The sequence below is a fragment of the Durio zibethinus genome, chromosome 1 (assembly GCF_047325235.1).
Source record: "Durio zibethinus cultivar Kanyao isolate XHJ-2024 chromosome 1, ASM4732523v1, whole genome shotgun sequence".
Lineage (NCBI taxonomy): Eukaryota > Viridiplantae > Streptophyta > Magnoliopsida > Malvales > Malvaceae > Durio > Durio zibethinus.
Genome location: NC_143162.1, coordinates 13,677,501 through 13,691,467, shown reverse-complemented (window position 1 = coordinate 13,691,467; position 13,967 = coordinate 13,677,501). Strand labels below are relative to the sequence as shown.

Here is a 13,967-nt window from a genome sequence, read left to right as displayed (position 1 = left end):
GGCCCTATATAAGGTTGGCTCATGACACCCAGCATGTGCCAATGGTGTTCGAGGCAACCGCCCGCACCAAGGCCCAGCATGTATCGATGGTGTTCGACGCAACCGCCCACACCAGGGGCCATTTTCTACTGATGGTGGTTGAGGCAAGTGCCCACACCAAGGGTAGGCTTGCGTCGATGGTGCTCGAGGCAACCGCCCGTACCAAGGCCCAGCAAGTGCCGATGTGTTTGAGGCAACAACATGCACCAGGGACCATCTTTTACCGTGCTGATCGAGGCATGGCACGTGCCAATGGTGGTCCATGCAAGTGCCCTACTAATGGCCAGCTTATGATGATGGTGGTTGAGGCATGTGCCCGCACCAAGGCCCAACACGTGTCGATGGTGCTCAAGGCAACCGCCCAAACCAAGGGCCATCTTCTCTCGATGCTCATCGAGGCATGCATGTGTCGATGGTGGTCAAGGTAAGTGCCTGTTCCAAGGGCCAGCTTGTGTCGATGGCGGTCGAGGCAAGTGCCCGTACCAAAGGGTAGCCTGTACCGATGATGGTCGATGCATGTCTATCACCATGCACCATCATGTGCCGTTGATGGTCGAGGCCTTGGCCGAAGTTCAATTTTGAGCCACGGTGCACATGCTGAGCTCGAGCATGTGCTTGTGTAGCATTTTTTTTTCAGGGCACCATCATCGGAGCATTATCAGAGAACTTGACCGACGGTATTGGGTGTTCCGACGATTGAGGGTCCGGGGGGTGTGCACACATGATGTGCGATGGGTGCTTGTACTTAGCCCTTATATTGGCCTCTTATCCCTCAACAAACCTCGACAACTCACACCCCCTTAAAGAGCATATGAGATTTTACAGGTTTGCTGCCAATAACCATTCAAGTGTCTGAAATGGGGACAATTTTTTCAAATGGCCACAAAATCTTCTAACTTTGTGTTTTTGGCTAAATATTTTTATGCATAGCAAAAAAAATACAAGGATCAGATCTACCAAATTTGGGGCCAAAACTTCTTGTAAAAATATTTTAAAAAATCTTGAACCGTAAAAAATTTCAAAAATCATGAAAAATATAAAACGAGTCATCTTGCCATTAAACTTCACATGAAGGCTTAGGGAACCATTGTATAAATTTACAAGCCATAAAAATGGCATTGGCATGGTAGAAATATGAAGATGTGCATAAACCCACTTACCACCCGATCGTGGCGTACATGGTGTTCGACCGGGGCTCAGGACACCCGCATGTGGTGTGCGGGTGCTAGGGAGTGCTCATATGAATTCACAGGCCATAAAAATGGCATTGGCATGGCAGAAATATGAAGATGTGCCTGAACCCACCAACCACCTGGTCGTGGCGATTATTGCTGCTCAGGCTGGGCTCAAGACATCCGCGCGTGGTGCGCGGGCATTGGGGAGCGCTCATATGAACTCATGGACCATAAAAATGGCTTTAGCACTACAGAAACATGAAGATATCTCTAAACCCACCTACTGCCCGATCTTGGAACGTAGGATGCACGGCCTAGCCCCAGGTGCAATCGCTTGGTGCACGACCCAGCATGGGTCGATGCTGTTCGAGGGAACTGCCCGTACCAAGGTCTAGCATGCACCGATGGTGGTCAAAGCATGTGCCGAGTCCAAGGGCCAACATGTTTCAATGGTGGTCGAGGCATGTACATGTGTTGCAGGCTCTAACCTTAGAGTCAGAATCCGTGCAACCTTAGGCTTGGAATCTCCTCCTTTAGGCCTAAGTCAGCCTAAAACACAAGTGTGGGGCACTAAAACAATGGGAAGGGCTGATTACATAAGTTAAAGAGAAACAACATAACAAGGCAGAATGCTGGAATATGCTTTGTATTCACTGAAACAGAAGTGTTTGATGGTGTACAAATAAGGGTAGAGCAGCCCTCTATTTATAGTTGAGGCTCCAGCTACACTTAATGGCAATATCCATAGAATAAAGGCTAAAATCATGGGATTATACAGATTACAATCAATCAGGATTCTAACTCCTGATTTTTAAGGTCAACGAAATTTGCCAGGAGGCTCCTACTGATCCTGTAAGGTTCTGAAAGCTTCACTTGTGTATCTAGCACCTTGGGCCCTTTTGAATGTGGTGCGGGTAGCCTGTATGCTAGGCCTTGGCCTCACAGGCTAGCCTGCAAGTTGGGCAAGCATTCTGACCTTGTCTCCTAGGCCTTGCACGTAAATACCCGCCAGTGATCCTGGTTTGCGGGCCTCAACCTCTAGCTCGCCTGCTGGTGCGACTGATGTGCCTTATTATGGTGGAAGCGTAGGGGTGATGATGTCAGGCATGGGAGTGCCAAGATTGGAACCTGGGTAGAGTTCCAAAAAGAGTTCAGAGAGTAATTTTACCCGAAGTATGTCGATGATGAGGTGCGGGCAAAGTTACACAAGCTGAGCCAGCAAGGGGACATAAGGGAATATGTCCAAAAATTCTCTGAACTGATGCTACAAATCTCAGATCTAGGTGAGAAGGATGCCTTATTTGCTTTCATGGATGGGTTAAAGTCGTGGGTGAAGCATGAGCTACAACAGAGGGGAGTTCATGACTTGGCTAAAGCCATGACTGCTGCTGAGGCCTTGATAGAGTTCAAGCGTTTGAACAAGTTTGAGTCTTCCAAGCTCAAGGGTAAAGGCAGGGATGATAGGGATCAGAAGAAACAGTCCAAGGGGAAGGACTATGATCGAGGGTCCAAGGATGGAGATCGAAACCATTCAACCAAGGATGGTGAGAGGAAGCCACCAGCAGGCAAGTTGAAAGCAAAGGGGGACTGAGAGCCACTAGCATGCTACCTATGTGGAGGGAGCCACATAGAGTGTAATTGCCTTCAAAAGGGCAAGCTGGCTACTATAGACAAGGAGTTTGACGAGGAGCTAGAAATAAGGGTAGCAAAGCTTGGGTCGCTGGTGCTCAATGTTGTCCAGAGTAAGGGGAGTCATTAGCCAAAGGGCTTGATGTTTACGGATCTGATGGTTGCGGGTCAAAAGGTGAGCACACTGGTGGACATAAGTGCCTCAAATCTTTTTATTTCAAGTGATAGAGCTTGAAAGCTTGGACTAAAGGTGCAGAAAGGGACTGGTACCATTAAAATGGTGAACTCCAAGGAGGTTCCAACCATTGAAGTAGCATGGGGAGTGGAGTTACAGCTTAAAGACTGGAAAGGTAAGGAAACCTTAGAGGTAATACCCCTTGATGACTATGAGTTTGTGATTGGGTTGGATTTCCTTGTTTGGATTAACACCCTCCTTGTGCCTTTTACCAATTGTGTTTGCATCTTGGATGCATGATGCCAATGCCTAGCGCCATTAAGGAGAGGGTCTGGAGTTGGGTCACGGGTGGTGTTAGCCATCCAATTTGCCAAAGTGGTAAGTAGACAAGAAGACACCTTCTTGGTAGCCCTGAAGTATAAGGAACCAAGGGAGAAGGAGATCGAGTCACCCTTGGAGGTGCTAAAGGTGCTGAAGACCTTTAATGATGCGATGCCCGTAAAGCTGCCTAGCCAGCTACCACCTAAGAGGGAAGTGGACCACAAGATCGAGCTGGTGTTCGAGGCCAAGCCACCAGCTAGAACCCCTTACCAAATGTCCCCATCAGAGTTGGAGGAGTTGAGGAAATAGCTCAAAGAGTTAGTTAATGCTGGCTTCATCAAGCCATCGAAGGAACCATATGGTACACCGGTTCTATTCTAGCGCAAGCATGATGGGTCGTTGTGACTGTGCATGGACTATCAAACTTTGAACAAGCTGACCATCAAGAACAAGTACCCTATCCCACTCATTGTGAACTTGTTCGACCAACTTGGGAGTGCAAGGTGGTTCACCAGGCTGGATTTGAGGTCGGGCTACTACCAAGTTAGGATCACAGAGGGAGATGAGCCAAAGACAGCATGTGTCACTCGGTATGGTTCGTATGAGTTCCTGGTCATGCCATTCAGACTCATGAATACCCCAACAACATTCTGCACCCTTATGAACAAGGTACTTCAGTTGTTCTTTCATCGATTTGTTATGGTTTATTTGGATGACATTGTGATCTACAGCTAGACTTTGGGAGAGCATTTAGACCACTTGAGACAGGTGTTCGAGGTGTTGCGGGTGCACAAGCTATTTTTCAAGAGGGAGAAGTGCTCATTCACCCAGCAGGAGATCCCGTTCCTTGGGCACATAGTGGGAGGTGGCAAGATACGCATGGATGAAGGCAAGGTGCACGCCATCCTGGAGTGGCAACTACCAGCCAAGGTCACTGAGTTGAGATCATTCCTTGGGTTGGTTAACTACTACAAGCACTTCATCAAAGGTCACTCAACAATAGCCATGCCATTGACTGACTTGCTCAAGAAAGGGAGAGCATGGGAGTAGAGCGCAGGGTGCCAAGAAGCCTTTGATAGGTTGAAGCAGGATGTGATTGAGAAGCCAGTCTTGGCCTTACCAGACCATGCCAAGCCGTATGAGGTGCATACGAATGCATCATACTTTGCCAAAGGGGGTGTGTTGATGCAGGAGGGACGTTCAGTCACGTTCAAGAGCAAGAAGCTGAATGAAATTGAGCGTAAGTACTTGGTCCAAAAAAAAGAGATGACTGCAGTGGCACACTGCTTGCGCACTTGGTGCCATTACCTGTTGGGGTTGAGGTTCATGGTTAGTGATCGGGACGGGCGTTTCACGGACAGGTTCTGGACTAAGTTGTTCAAGCTGTTGGGGTCAGACTTGAACTTTTCCACTAGCATGCATCCGCAGACCGATGGGCAGATAGAACGTGTGAATGGACTATTGGAGGTTTACCTCAGGCACTATGTGAGTGCCACACAAAGGGACTAGCCAAAGCTGCTAGATGTTGCACAGTTTTCCTACAACTTGTAAAAGAGCGAGGCAATGAACCAGAGCCCATTTGAGGTTGTGATAGGGCAACAACCGCTAACACCCGATTCGATTGCTGCAGGTTATACAAGGCCAAATCCAGCAGCATATAAGTTTGCCAAGGCATGGAAGGAGCAAACTGACTTGGCCAGAGTCTGTCTACATAAGGCAACCAAGAGGTTGAAGAAGTGGGCAGACCAAAATAGACGAGACGTGCAGTTCCAGGTTGAGGACTTGGTGTTGGTGAAGCTGCATCCCATTGTACGCCATAGAGGGCCATACAAAAGCCTAGTCCAGAGATATGAAGGACCTTTCCGAGTAGTCAAGAGGGTAGGCAAGGTTGCCTATAAGCTGGATATGCCACCCAAGCCAAGGGTACACCTAGTGTTCCATGTAAGCATGTTCAAACCATTCCATGAGGATAAGGGAGATCCAAGACAGGCAGAGTCAAAGAGTGCGCCATTGGTAGCAAGGGCCTCATATGAGAAGGAGGTCCACAGCATCATAGTTGTCCGAGAGGTGAGACGGAAGAACTACCAACCAAGACAAGAGTACTTGGTACGTTGGAAGGGATTTCTAGACAGTGAGGCTAGCTAGGAACCAGCAGAAGACTTATGGTAGTTCAGGGACCAAATCAGTTAGTACCATACAGAAGACGCAATAAGGGCGTTACGCCAGGCACATCATGCACACCAGCAGGTGAGCTAGAGGTTGAGGCCCGTAGACCAGGCGCACCGATGGTATTTGCATTCAAGGCCTAGGAGACAAGGTCAGAACGCCCGCCCAACTTGCAGGCCAGCCCGTGAGGCCAAGGCTTGGCATGCAGGCTGCCCACACCACATCTAGAAGGCGCCAAGGTGCTGGATACGCAAGTGAAGCTTCTGGAACCTTACAGGATCAGTAGGAGCATCCTGGTAGATTTGGTTGACCCTAGAAATTAGGAGTTAGAATCCTGATTGATTGTAATTTGTATAATCTCATGATTTTAGCCTTTATTCTAGGGATATTGCCATTAAGTGTAGCTAGAGCCTCAACTATAAATAGAAGGCTGCTCCACCCTCATTTGTGCCCCATCAAACACTTCTGTTTCAGTGAATACAAAGCATATACCAGCATTCTGCCTTGTTATCCTGTTTCTCTTTAACTTGCATAATCAGCCCTTACCATTGTTCTAGTGCCTGCACGCTTGTGTTTTAGGCTGACCTAGGCATAAAAGAAGAGATTCCAAGCCTAAGGCCACACGGATTCTGAGTCTAAAGTCGGAGTCCGTGACACATGTGTCACGGTCAACAGGTAAGTCGGGACTGGCCCCTGGGTTGTAGTGGGATAGGGTTCGACAGTCGGAGAGGATCAGGCCTTGAGGTCTACTCGAGGTGCAGGTTACGGGGAACTAGATCGAGATAGTGGTGCGGGTAGTGATCAAGACTCCAGGGGTCAGACACAGTGTTAGGTTCGACAAAATTGAGCTAGGCTCAAGTGTGGGTGTTGGTGAGTGGTGCGCAGGCACGTAGTCAGACCGATGTGAAGGCACTGATGATCGAGGTGCAGGCATGCGATCAGACTAGGGGTGTTTGAGGTAGCAGCCCGTACCAATTGCCAGTATCGGGCCTTGGGCATGGGCACCAGGAGTTGAGGCCCGCGCACCAGTGGCCAAGGCTCGAGCACCGTACGTAGAGATGAAGGTTCTAGTAATAGTCATTGCTATTGCTGTCAAGACCGCCCGCTTGGAAGTCTGACCTATTCATGGCATCGGGACCAAGCCCATAACATACGTGCATCACATTTAGGTGGTCCCAGGGAGTGGGGCCGAATCCGAACCGTATAGAAAGCCTACAGGATCTATAACATACAGAGGGGGACCCGACTGATCCTCATCTTGCGTATTCTGCCTCTTTGGTCGATTTAGTGCCTGTACGATTGTTTCGTAGGTTGAATTAGGCATACAAAGTTCATTCCCAGTCTAAGCTCCGATCGGATCGAGGGTTGTGGTAACAAGAACCATAGCAAGATCGACAGCATGCAGAGGGGGACCCGATCAATCCTCAACTTGAGCATTCTGCCTCTCTGGCCGACTTAGTGCCCGAACGCTCATTTTGTAGGTTGACTTAGGCATATGGAGTTTATTCTCGATCGGGATTGAGGGATGAAGGGCCCCGGGTCATGCCTAACTCCGGAGGGGGGCGGCGTAAAAAGAAGGAAGGTTGACGCGGAAAAGGGAGAGAGAGGGGGAAGAGGGAGGGATGAATCAAAGTGACAAAAGGCTGAATCTCAGTGGATCATGGAAGCAAGGCCACTCTACCACTTACAATACCCCGTCACGTATTTAAGTCATCTGCAAAGGATTCTACCCATCACTCGATGGGAATTGAGCTCCAAGGTGGCTCGTACGACTAGTCTGCTGAGGGGCTGCACCTACGACACATGCCTTTGGGGACCATGGGCCCCTACTGTGGGTCGACAATCAGGCAGTGGGTGCGTGCATCACTTCTAGCCTGGATTTTGACTTAGAGGCATTCAGTCATAATCCAACGCATGATAGCTTCACACCACTGGCTTTTCAACCAAGCGCGATGACCAATTGTGTGAATCAATGATTCCTCTCATACTAGGTTGAATTACTATCGTGATGCTGCCATCAGTAGGATAAAACTAACCTATCTCATGATGGTCTAAACCTAGCTTACGTTCCTTATTGGTGGGTGAACAATCCAACAGTTGGTGAATTCTGCTTCACAATGATAGGAAGAGCCGACATCGAAGGATCAAAATGCAACGTCGCTATGAACGCTTGGCTGCCACAAGCCAGTTATCCTTGTGGTAACTTTTCTAACACCTTTAGCTTCAAATCCCGAAGGTCTAAAGGATCGATAGGCCACGCTTTCATGATTCATATTTGTATTGGAAATCAGAATCAAATGAGCTTTTACCCTTTTGTTCCACGAGAGATTTCTGTTCTCATTGAGCTCATCTTAGGACAACTACGTTATCTTTTAACAGATGTGCCACCCTAGCCAAACTCTCCATCTGACAATGTCTTCCACCCAAATCGACCGATCGAGACTGGCCTTGGGTTCGAAAGAAGGGGTTGTGCCCCACCTCCAATTCACAGAATAAGTAAAATAACATTAAAAGTAGTGGTATTTCAATTTCGCCTGGGGGCTCCCACTTATCCTACACCTCTCAAGTAATTTCACAAAGTCGAACTAGAGTCAAGCTCAATAGGGTCTTTTTTCCCCGCTGATTCCGCCAAGCTCGTTCCCTTGGCTGTGGTTTCACTGGATTATAGACAGAGATAGTGGGAATCTCATTAATCCATTCATGCTCGTCACTAATTAGATGACGAGGCATTTGGCTACCTTAAGAAAGTCATAGTTACTCCTACCGTTTACCCGTGCTTGGTTGACTTTCTTCACTTTGACATTTAGAGCACTGGGCAGAAATCACATTGCGTGAGCATCCGTAGGGACCATCACAATGCTTTGTTTTAATTAAACAGTCGGATTCCCCTTGTTCGTACCAGTTCTGAGTCGACTATTCGTCACCCGGGGAAGGCCCTCGAGGGAATCGTTCTTAGTCCATCCTCCGATCGGCACGCAACATCTCGCTCTCACTACGGGAGCAGCTTGAGTAGTGCACGAACAGTCGACGGGTTCGAGACTGGGACCCCTGTGCCCAGCCTTCAGAGCCAATCCTTTTCTCGAGGTTAGGATCCATTTTGCTGACTTCCTTTGCCTACATTGTTCCATTGACCAGAGGCTATTCACCTTGGAGACCTGATGTGGTTATAAGTATGATCGGGTGTGGATAGCACTTGATCCTCCAGATTTTCAAGGGCCGTCGGGGGTGCACCGGACACCACGCTACGTGCAGTGCTCTTTCTGTCGCTGGACACTACCTCCGACTGAGCCGTTTCCAGGGTGGGAGGGCTATTAAACAAAAAAGATAACTTTTCTCGAGGCCCCAGTCGATGTCTCTGGACTCCTTAATGTTGCTGTCAGTCGTCGCATCCCGGTTAAGGAATTTTAACTCGATTCCCTTTCGAAGCTCGCACGGGACGAGCTATCAGACGGGCTTCCCCCATCTCTTAAGATCGACTAACCCATGTGCAAGTGCCATTCACTTAGAACCTTTCCCTTCTTTGACCTTCAAAGTTATCATTAGAATATTTGCTACTACCACCAAGATCTGCACTAACGATCGCTTCGCCCGGGCTTGCACCCCAGGTTTTACGATGACCGTCGTGCCCTCCTACTCATTGGGGCCTGGCCTTTGCCCCGACGGTCGAGTATAGGTCGCGCGCTTAAGTACCATCCATTTTCGGGGCTAGTTGATTCGGCAGGTGAGTTGTTACACATTCCTTAGCAGATTTTGACTTCCATGACCATTGTCCTACTGTCTTAATCGACCAACACCCTTTGTGGGTTCTGGGTTAGCACGTAGTTGGACACTGTAACCCGACTTTTAGTTCATCCCGCATCCCCAGTTTTGCTTACCAAAAATGGCCCACCTGGAGCTCTCGATTCCATGGCGTGGCTCAATGAAGCAATCGCACCGTCTTACCTATTTAAAGTTTGAGAATAGGTCGAGGGCATTGCGCCCCCAATGCCTCTAATCATTGGCTTTACCCGATAGAACTCGTAGAGGGCTCCAGCTATCCTGAAGGAAACTTTAGAGAAAACCAGCTACTAGATGGTTTGATTAGTCTTTCACCCCTATACCTAAGTCAGATGAATGATTTGCACGTTGTATCGCTGTGAGCCTCCACTAGAGTTTCCTCTGGCTTTACCCCGCTCAAGCATAGTTCACCATCTTTTGGGTCCCGACGGGCATGCTCACACTCAAACCCTTCTCAGAAGATCCAGGTCAATCGGTGGTGCACTTATGAGGGATCCCACCAATCAGTTTCCTTGTGCCTTACGGATTTTTTGACGGATTTTTTGACCCGTTGACTCGCATGCATGTCAGACTCCTTGGTCCATATTTTAAGATGGGCCAGATGGGGAGCTCCACCGTGACCTGCATCGGTCCACGCCCTAAGTTGATCGGCAGATCGGGTCTCGCCGTTCCACATCCAACTGGGGCACATCATCGACCCCAATCTGCTTCCCTCTCAACAATTTCAAGCACTCTTTGACTCTCTTTTCAAAGTCCTTTTCATCTTTCCCTTGCGATACTTGTTTGCTATCGGTCTCTCCCCCATATTTAGCCTTGGATGAAATTTACCGCTCGATTGGGGTTGCATTCCCAAACAACCTGACTCGCAGACAGCACCTCGTGGTGCGATAGGGTCCAGGCACAACGGGGCTCTCACCCCCTTTGGTGCCTCTTTCTAGGGGCCTTGGACTGGGTCCGCCGCTGAGGACGCTTCTCCAAACTACAATTCGGTCACTGGGGGCACCCGATTCTCAAGCTAGGCTCTTCTTGATTCGCTCGTCGTTACTAGGGGAATCTTGGTAAGTTTATTTTCCTTCGCTTATTGATATGCTTAAACTCAGCGGGTGATCCCGCCTGACCTGGGGTCGTGACACTAGCGAGGGGTCTGGGTGGACAATAAGCATGCGTCACCAGGGATGAGGCATGCCGGGAGCTCTACCACTGACGGTCATAGTGTTGTCATTGTTGGGGACTCACTTTTGGGCCAACCGCGATCGATGGGATCGTGAGAGGCCATTTTCCGCCGGCCCCCTTCCCTCGGAGCCCGATGGGTGGAGGGTTGAGGGGGGGCGATGGTGTATGACACCCAGGCAGGCATGCCCTCGGCCTAATGGATTGGGGTGCAACTTACGTTCAAAGACTCGATGGTTACGAGATTCTACAATTCACACCAAGTATCACATTTCGCTTCATTCTTCATCAATGCGAGAGCTGAAATATCTGTTGCCGAGAGTCATTTCATTTTTTCACGACAAGATGAGTCACGACGCCGCCCTCGCAGGCACCGCGAATGAGATGGTGACGATGCACGCGCTCTATTTTTGTTTCAGTTTCTTGGTGCGATTCATGTTGGGGGTTCATTGTTCGACAGCAAGCGAGACAATGCCAATCATTTCACCCGCTCGATAGGGGGCATGAAGCTGCTGTTGTGCCTTTCCAGGGCCAAAAGGGGCTCAGGGCACGGGGGGACCCTCACCCCCTCGATGTTTCATTAACGCGTCCATAGGTCATTCATTGAGTGGGGTTTCGACAATGATCCTTCAGCAGGTTCACCTACGAAAACCTTGTTATGAATTCTCCTTCCTCTAAATGATAAGGTTCAGTGGACTTCTTACAAGGTTACAAGTGGTGAACCGTCCACGTCGTCGTGATCCGAACACTTCACCGGACCACTCAATCGGTAGGAGCAATGGGTGGTATGTACAAAGGGCAGGGATGTAGTCAACGCGAGTTGATGACTCATGCTTACTAGGAATTCCTCGTTGAAGACCAACAATTGCAATGATCTATCCCCTCACGATGAAATTTCAAAGATTACTCGAGCCTGTCGGCCAAGGATATAGACTCATTGAATACATCAGTGTAGCACGCGTGCAGCCCAGAACATCTAAGGGCATAACAGACCTGTTATTGCCTCAAACATCCTTGGCCTAAACGGCCATAGTCCATCTAAGAAGCTAGCCATGAAGGATCACCTCCGCGTAGCTAGTTAGCAGGCTGAGGTCTCATTCGTTAACGAAATTAACCAGACAAATCGCTCCACCAACTAAGAATGATCGTGCACCACCACCAATAGAATTAAGAAACAGCTCTCAGTCTGTCAATCCTTACTATGTCTAGACCTGGTAAGTTTCCCCGTGTTGAGTCAAATTAAACCACAGGCTCCACTCCTAGTGGTGCCCTTCCGTCAATTCCTTTAAGTTTCAGCCTTGCGACCATACTCCCCCCGGAACCCAAAGACTTTGATTTCTCATAAGGTGCCGGTGGAGTCCTAAAAGTAACATCTGTCGATCCCTGGTCGGCATCGTTTATGGTTGAGACTAGGATGGTATCTGATCGTCTTCGAGCCCCTAACTTTCATTCTTGATTAATTATAACATCCTTGGCAAATGCTCTCGCAGTTGTTCATCTTTTATAAATCCAAAAATTTCACCTCTGACTATGAAATACAAATGCCCCCGACTGTCCCTGTTAATCATTACTTCGATCCCAAAGGCCAACACAATAGGACCGAAATCCTTTGATGTTATCCCATGCTAATGTACCTACTTTGAGCACTTTAATTTTTTCAAAGTAATAGCGCCGGAGGAATGACCTCGACAATTAAGTCTAGGAGCGCATCGCCAACAGTAGGAACGAGTAGATCGGTGCTCATCGTGAGGCAGATTGGATGGCCCAACCCTAGTTCCAACTACAAGCTTTTTAATAGCAACAACTTAAATATGCGCTATTGGAGCTGGAATTATCACGACTGCTAGCACCAGCTTGCCCTCCAATGAATCTTCGTTAAGGGATTTAGATTGTACTCATTCTAATTACTAGACTTATAGAGCCCGTTATTGTTATTTATTGTCACTACCTCCCTATGTCAGGATTGGGTAATTTACGCGCCTGCTGCCTTCCTTGGATGTGGTAGCCATTTCTCAGGCTCCCTCTTCAGAATCGAACCCTAATTGTTCGTCACCCGTCACCACCATAGTAGGCCACTATCTTACCATCGAAAGTTCATAGGACAGAAATTTGAATGATGCGTCACCGGCATAAAGGTCATGTGATCCGTCGAGTTATCATGAATCATTAGAGCAACGGGCATAGCCCGCACGACCTTTTATCTAATAAATGCATCCCTTCTAGAGGTCGGGGTTTGCTGCACATATTAGCTCTAGAATTACTACGATTATCCGAGTAGTAGATACCATCAAACAAACTATAACTAATTTAATGAGCCATTCACAATTTCACAGTCTGAATTAGTTCATACTTACACATGCATGGCTTAATCTTTCAAACAAGCATATGACTACTGGTAGGATTAACCAAGTAGCATTCTTTCGAGATGTTGGCACCGCATGGGCCTCGATGCACCGACCAAGCGATGGAGAGAACCCAACGTAAAGCGCAAGCTTCATGCATGTCGAGCACGTGAAATGCATAGCATCGGACGAATGGGGGTCGAGAGCCCGCGCGAGCTAAACGTTTCACATCCAGAAGCATGATTGAACACCGGTGCACCAATACGGCCACGGAGGATTGGGTGGCACGCTTGGGATACCGGCCATAATTGACATCTGACCCATAGCCCCTCAGAATACGAGATGGATGAGGGATGGTGAGACATTCGATTTCCATCGATTCGAGTATGTAGCACAAGATCCCGATCGTACCTTTGGGATATGACGACCGTATGAGGGGAGATGAAAAAGGATGACGGGTCGACAGTTCGATGCATTGAGCATGAAGTTTGCCAACACGCACAACCATAGCACCACTCATATGCCCATTACGTACAAGTGGCAGCATCCATGCTCGTTGGCACATAACCCACTTGATTGATTACTCGATGAGTAAACAGAGGAAATGACATGCGAGGCCACGCCACAACTACTTGGCATGGGAAAAACACAAGCAGGGACCATCTTCTACCAATGCTGATTGAGGGATAGCATGTGCCGATGGTGGTCCAGGCAAGAGCCCATACCAATTGCCAGCTTGTGATGATGGTGGTCAAGGCATGTGCCCGCACCAAGGCCTAACACTTATCGATGGTGCTTGAGGCAACCGCCTGCACCAAGGGCCATCTTTTATCGATGCTCATCGAGGCATGCATGTGTCGATGGTGGTCAAGGCAAGTGCCTACTCCAAGGGCCAGCTTGTGCCGATGGCGGTCGAGGCAAGTGCCTGTACCAAAGGGTTGCCTGTGCCGATGATGGTCGATGCATGTGCCATCACCATGCGCCATCATGTGCCTTTGATGGTCAAGGCCTTGACCGAAGTTTGATTTTGAACCACGGTGCACATGCTGGGCTCGGGCATGTGTCGGTGCCATATTTTTTTTGCTCGAGGCACTATCGTCAGAGCATCATCGGAGAACATGACCGGCGACATTGAGGGTTCCGACGATTGAGGGTCCGGGGGGCTGTGAGCAC

The 13,967-nt window shown here is 48.8% G+C and overlaps 1 non-coding gene and 3 pseudogenes across 1 annotated transcript; 1 reads left to right on the top strand and 3 right to left on the bottom strand.

The window, feature by feature from the left end:
• Positions 1–12,331, top strand: part of LOC149520421 (uncharacterized) — a 37,506-nt pseudogene extending 25,175 nt beyond the window's left edge.
• LOC149520423 (25S ribosomal RNA) lies at positions 7,128–10,409 on the bottom strand. The gene has a single exon (XR_016326489.1). It is a non-coding gene; the product is annotated as a 25S ribosomal RNA (ribosomal RNA).
• Positions 10,622–10,776, bottom strand: LOC149520422 (5.8S ribosomal RNA; annotated as a pseudogene).
• On the bottom strand, positions 11,072–12,864 carry LOC149520420 (18S ribosomal RNA; annotated as a pseudogene).
• Between the last annotated feature and the right edge of the window lie 1,103 nt (positions 12,865–13,967).